Raw genomic sequence first — 6000 nt, 5'->3', positions numbered from 1 at the left:
ATGGAAGGGCAGGTAAATTGCTTCCCAGACAAGGTAAAGCTAAAGGAGGTCCTCATCACCAAGTCATTATTATATGAAATGTTAAAGGGACTTAGTTAAGAAAAAGAAGGTAAAAACTATGAACATTTAAATGGCAATAAATTCACAACTATCAACAACTGAATCTTAAAAACTAAGCAAATAAACAGAACAGAAAGAGAATCATAGATATGGAGATCGTTTGGAAGTTTATCAGCTGGGAGGGGTAAGAGGGGAGAATAGGGGAAAATGCACAGGGATTAAGAAGTACAGATTGGTAGGTACAGAATAGACAAGGGGATGTTAACAACAGTATAGGAAATGGAGTAGCCAAAAATGTATATACATGACTCATATACATGAGCTAAGGGGGGAATTGCCAGAGGGAATGGGGGTATTGGGTAGAGGGGCATAAAGGGGAAAAAACTGGTACAATTGTAATAGTATAATCAATAAAAAATATTTTTTAAAAAAGGAAGTGTTTGCTAAATAGTAGTCATTAGAGATATAACCTGGGACAGTAGCAAGGAAGTTTGACAAATTAAAAAATCAGCCTGGATGGTGTGGCTCAGTGGATTGAGTGCCAGCCCGACAACTGAAAAGTCGTTGGTTCGATTCCCAGTCAGGGCACATGTCTGGGTTGCAGATCACGTCCCCACTCGGGGGCACACGAGAAGCAACCACACATTAATGTTTCTCTCCCTCTCTTTCTCCTTCCCTTCTCCCCTCTCTAAAAGTAAATAAATAAAACCTTTTAAAAATCAAACAGAAAAGGGACTTACTTGGGGGGATCCATCCACTGAAACACTTCTTCTCTGGGGTACAAATGCCCAAGGGTCACACCACAGTGGCCACATGGTGGAGATGTCACAGGATACATAAGGAGCCTCTCTGAGGACCACAGAGGTTTTTTGATGGCAAATAGTTTAAAATATGATTTTCATATGAAGACACAAAAAAATATACTATGTAATAAAATGCCAAGTTTGCATACTTTTAAAAACTTAAGGCCTCAAAAGAATTTGGTCCTCAATGAGGGCCCTTCAAACTGATCCCTCAGGCCACTGAGGTCCAAATCATTCTTCTCCCTCTACTTTCAAAGGGACTTTGGCAAAAAAGGTTGAGAATCCTTTTGTCGGGGACAGAGGCTGGGTTAAGAGACAGGATTTCTGACTTTGTCACTCTTGAAAAGAGCAAAACAAACAACACGACTGTTTCCACCTTCTGCTGTGTAACCTTCAAGTTTAGCATTGAGGACATGAAGTATTTGGTTTAAGTTTATGACAACGTATTTCTGATTCCTCCCTATGTAATAATTACTAGCCAAACCACTAATCACCTGTAGGGTGAATAGTCACACTTTATAGACGGCTGCAAAGCAGAACACTTAAAATTGGTTGGGTTCTTTAGGAAAGACCTGAAAGCTGACTGTCACTTAGATGTTTGAAGTTTTCTGTGGAAGGAATTTGCCTGTCCGGACCTTGTTGACCCTTTTCTCCCTTTAGCCCCCACTCTAGTCCTCTGCAGGTGCCCTCTGTTGGTCCAGCCTTGGAGCTGCCCAGGCCTCAAGGCTTCTGTGATAGCACAGGGCCCTGGAGTGGCTCTTGACTCATTAGAACACACACCTGACTAGGATTCCATTACTAATTCAGCAGCGGCCACCACCACAGCCCTCTACCTCTACACTCCTAATTCCTGGCCTTTCTAAAGTTTTACTGTCTTCTTTTTAACAGTACAAGTAATATATATTGATTGTAGAGAAATTTAACAGTCCAGACAGATGAAAAGGAGGAGAAAAAAAAGTCCCAGTAGTTTTTTCACCAGGACAGAACCTGGGTCAGCTGGTGAGTCGCATGCCTTGGGACACCGCTTTGTGTCTCCATCTGTTTAAGGTGGAAATCTACATAGTGTGACTCTGCTCAGTGCTGGGGTTCAGAGAAGTGGAATTCTGCGAGGTGTATTGCTCTGATAAAAATCAGAAGCCTGCTCAAGGTCAAATAATTCTTCTGGCCCAGATTCATTTAAGGATTATTAGGTTGGATCTCGGTGACTCTAAGGGTTTGGTCCAGAGGGCAGGAAGCCTTTCCAGTGGATCTCGCCACCCCTTCAAATGGCAGACTCTTGGAGAAGCAAGATGACCAGACCCTGGCTAGCCCTTCCGAGATTTTCCCCTACACCTACTCCATTACTTCACAATATGTAAAATTCCTAGAATACAGAACAAATCTAGTCCCCGCTGGTGTGGCTCAGTGGACTGAGTACCAGCCTGCCAAACAAAGGGTTGCTGGTTTGATCCCTAGTCAGGGTACATGCCTGGGTTGCAGGCCAGGCCCCCAGTGTGGGGCATGTGAGAGGCAACCACACATTGATGTTTCTCCCCCTCTCTTTCTCCCTCCCTTAACCCTCTCTCTAAAAATGAATAAATCTTTTTTTAAAAAAGAACAGGTCTAAATTGCAAGTACTCCTAAAGAGAGAGTCAAGTGACATAGATCCATAAGAGCTCCGTTTCTGAGAGATGGAAACGCCTTACTCTGCCAGATCAAACAAAACTAAAGTGATCCTCTGGTCCCCCCAAGAGAGGTACGCTGGGGGAGGTAAAAGCATTCCTGTCCCAGAACCCAGGGATGATGTAGGAGATGCCACTTAACCATTGCCAGGACCCAAAGGACTCGGAGGCCAAGCTATCAAAGGTTCAAGTAAGGGGTTGGAAAGAGGGACGAAGACAGATGAGGTTGGAACTGGGAGCTGTCAGACTCAGCTCAGGAAATCAGCCATGGGGGCCAGAGGGAAGGTGGGGCAGGGAAGGCTTCAAGGGGAGGGGAGTATGTCAGAGAATGAGAAGAATAAGACAAACAGGGAACTGTTTAAAGGTGAATTGGCCCCTGGCTGGTATGGCTCAGTGGGTTGAGCACCAGCCTGTGAACCAAAGGGTCATGGGTTTGATTCCCAGTCAGGGCACATGCCCGGGTTGCGGGCCAGGTCCCCAGTGAGGGTGTGTGAGTAGCAACCACACATTGACTTTTCTCTCCCATTCTTCCTCTCTTCCCCTCTGTCTAAAAATAAATAAATAAATCTTTAAAAAAATAAAGGTGAATTGGCAGCAGAAGGTGGGTGATGGTTGGGGCCTGGCACAGGGGTGGTGGGGTGAAGAAGGGAGGGATGGTGTGGCTTTGAGGGAGCTCTCTGCAGAGTGCAGCCCTTGAGGTGATGACAGAACTCTGGGTTTTAAGAGCAGGAAAGCAGGTTGTATTTCACATCCTTCTCTGAATAGAGAGATTGGATTTGGTCAAGAATAAGTCCCTAGGAAGCAATTGTGAGTACCCCGCCTGTCCATCTTGTTGATGAATATGGAATGGGAGCAAAGTTGGGAGTGTGGGCGTCTGACAAGGTCTTTATGATTCTAGAATCACTTATTACACCTTCCTCCTCCTCCTCTGCTTTGGCTAATGGGCTGTGGGCACCCACCCACAGAGGGCAATAAGACACTATTGTAGGGAATGCAGAAACTGGGCCCTGCCCTCCTGGCCTTCTGAGGAAACTGGTTTTTGAATTTGGTTTGTTTTTCAACTAACCTTTGCCTCCAGAAGGACTGAACCTTTCCCCGCTTCGATCTCTGGGTCCCTTTGAATCCTTCATAGCCTTCAGTCCTGAGAAGTGGAAGTCTGGTCTGCTCCGTAACATCAGTGCCTCCTGTGCAACGCAGCCTCACTTCCCCTGGCCCAGAAAGATGGCTTCTGGATTCATCTCTCCCTGTAATAGGGCTTCTCCTCCTGGGACCCTTAGCTTGGAGACAATCACATTGGGCTGGGAATCTGGGAGTCATCCTAGATTCCTCCACCCCTGTCAACCTCCCTCAGTCAACAAATGTTTATTGAGCATCTTCCATAAACCAGGCCCTGTTCGTGGTGCTGAAGGACAGCACATATAGAGCGAATCCCTGCCCTTGAGAGCTTGCTATCAGTGACCTATGGGGTGGATTCGACCTTCTGAGCATCTATTACCCTCTTTCTCACTGTCACCATCCTGGGTCCTTCCCCATCACCTGGAATCACCTGCTTGGTATCCAGAGTGATCCTCCAAACCCAGATCTATTTTTGTCAGTGCTTTGCCAAAAATCTCAGATGAAGACTTTTTTAAAATGCAGGGTGAAAAGAAAATCAAGTTGTAAATTATATTGTAATGATAAGACAGCTTTTTTAAAAGTACTGAAGCAATATAATATGTTTTTCATGGATATGTGTGTGGTAAAAACAGAAAAACATGGACTGGAAGAACCACCCCAAATTCATGAAGGTGGTGCCTCTGGGAGGGAGGAGAAGGGTACTGGGGGTGGGGAAAGCGTGGCTTCGGTTTTATCTGTAATGACCTGTTTATTTGCGGGGGGGGGGGGGGGAGCCAGAGCAAAGTTGACAAAATGTTAATAGTAGGTTAATAAAATTTAAATGTGGATAGTGTGTACAAGAGTGTGACGTTACTGTTTTCTGTATTAGAGAAAAACTTATCAAAATGTAAACCACGAAACCCTTAGGGGTCCCTCACTCTTCTTACCCGCTCAGCCTGACTGAGGTATTGAACTGTCATGAACTTGTGCCAACCTCCTGAGGGAGCGGTAGTTCCCCAAAGATGTCAGTGGTGCTCTTGTCCCTGGGCGAGGCCTTTCCCACTGTACTCCTTTGCTCCTGCTCAATGGCTGGTGTAGGGAGCTGCTTAAGGTTGGGAAGGTAGGAATGTTCTGGGGAGGACAGTTCTTTCTTGTCCTGGTTTGTATTCAGCTGCAGTTAGAGAGACATATCACCTGTTTCTTTTTATTTAAAATCTGGTTTGTTTCAAAATTGGTACCAGTGAGGGGAAGGTAGAAAGAGTAAGACCCTCCATGGAACCATTCCCCCCACTCCCACCCAGCCTTGCCAAATAGCCTAGCCCTAAGGCAGAAGCTTCCCAGCAGAATAAGGAAAACTGATAACCTCATTCCCTGGTCCGGCTCTGTTAGGACGATCATCTGGCTTTTCCCACTGCTGCTGGAAGAGGTGCTTTGGTGCAGGCTGGTGCCATCCTGTGCCTAGAGGGACGAAGCTTGGCCTGGACCTGTTTTGACCATAGCTCCTGGTGGGGTGCTACACCGGCACACAAACCCTGGCCCAGGACACCCCCCCACACTGCTCTGCCCCGACATCTCTGCACCCTTCGCCTCTTCCATATCATCCTTGCTTCTCCTTCACAAGCCAGGGTAGGCGTCCCTCATACACATGTCCCCGCAGGGCAATTGTCCTCTCCCCTTTGCAGTACGCATCACCCTGAATTCTAACTACCTGGTATGTAACTGTCTTTTGCACCAGATGGTGCTCTTCGAGAGGGCAGGGGTCAAGTCTGTCTAGTTTGCAGTTGCATTTCTAGCTCCTGTGACCCTGCCTGGCTCATAGAAAGTGTTCAATACATGTTTTTGAATGTGCAAATTGTCTCCCCTACTAGACTGGCAGCACCTTGTTTAGAAGGACTATGCCCTGATCATCTCTGGATTCTCAGTGCCTTGTATAGAGTGCTTGGCACATAGTAGGTGCTCAGTACTTATCGATTTGAGTGACTGGACCTCGGTTTCTCCCCTTACAATCTAGATAGAAGGCAAGGACCTTTGCTTCTCTCATCCTCTTCCCCAGTGTCAAGGCTGCTGATTGAAGCTGTGGGGCCCTTCCTGTCTTTGATGACTATACACTCAAGCCTTTTAATGGTATCATAGAAAGTGGTGGCCGAGCCCCTGAGTCCAGGTATCCCTCCCATAGCCTAACCCATGTATGGGACAACTCCTTTGGAGACGGGCTGCTTCAGGGCCTTTTCACTCACTTCATTCTCCAACATCATGGAAGATCTCATTTACCCTGAGTTCTCCCTGCTACCACACAAGTCTTGCTTCATCTTCCTCTGTTCTCAGAGAAGATGTGTTACAGCCAAGCGTCTGTGTTCCTGAACCCAAAATAAAATATACAG

This window comes from Phyllostomus discolor, chromosome 2 (genome assembly GCF_004126475.2).
Source record: "Phyllostomus discolor isolate MPI-MPIP mPhyDis1 chromosome 2, mPhyDis1.pri.v3, whole genome shotgun sequence".
NCBI classification, from domain to species: Eukaryota; Metazoa; Chordata; class Mammalia; order Chiroptera; family Phyllostomidae; genus Phyllostomus; species Phyllostomus discolor.
This window is presented reverse-complemented; position numbering follows the sequence as displayed.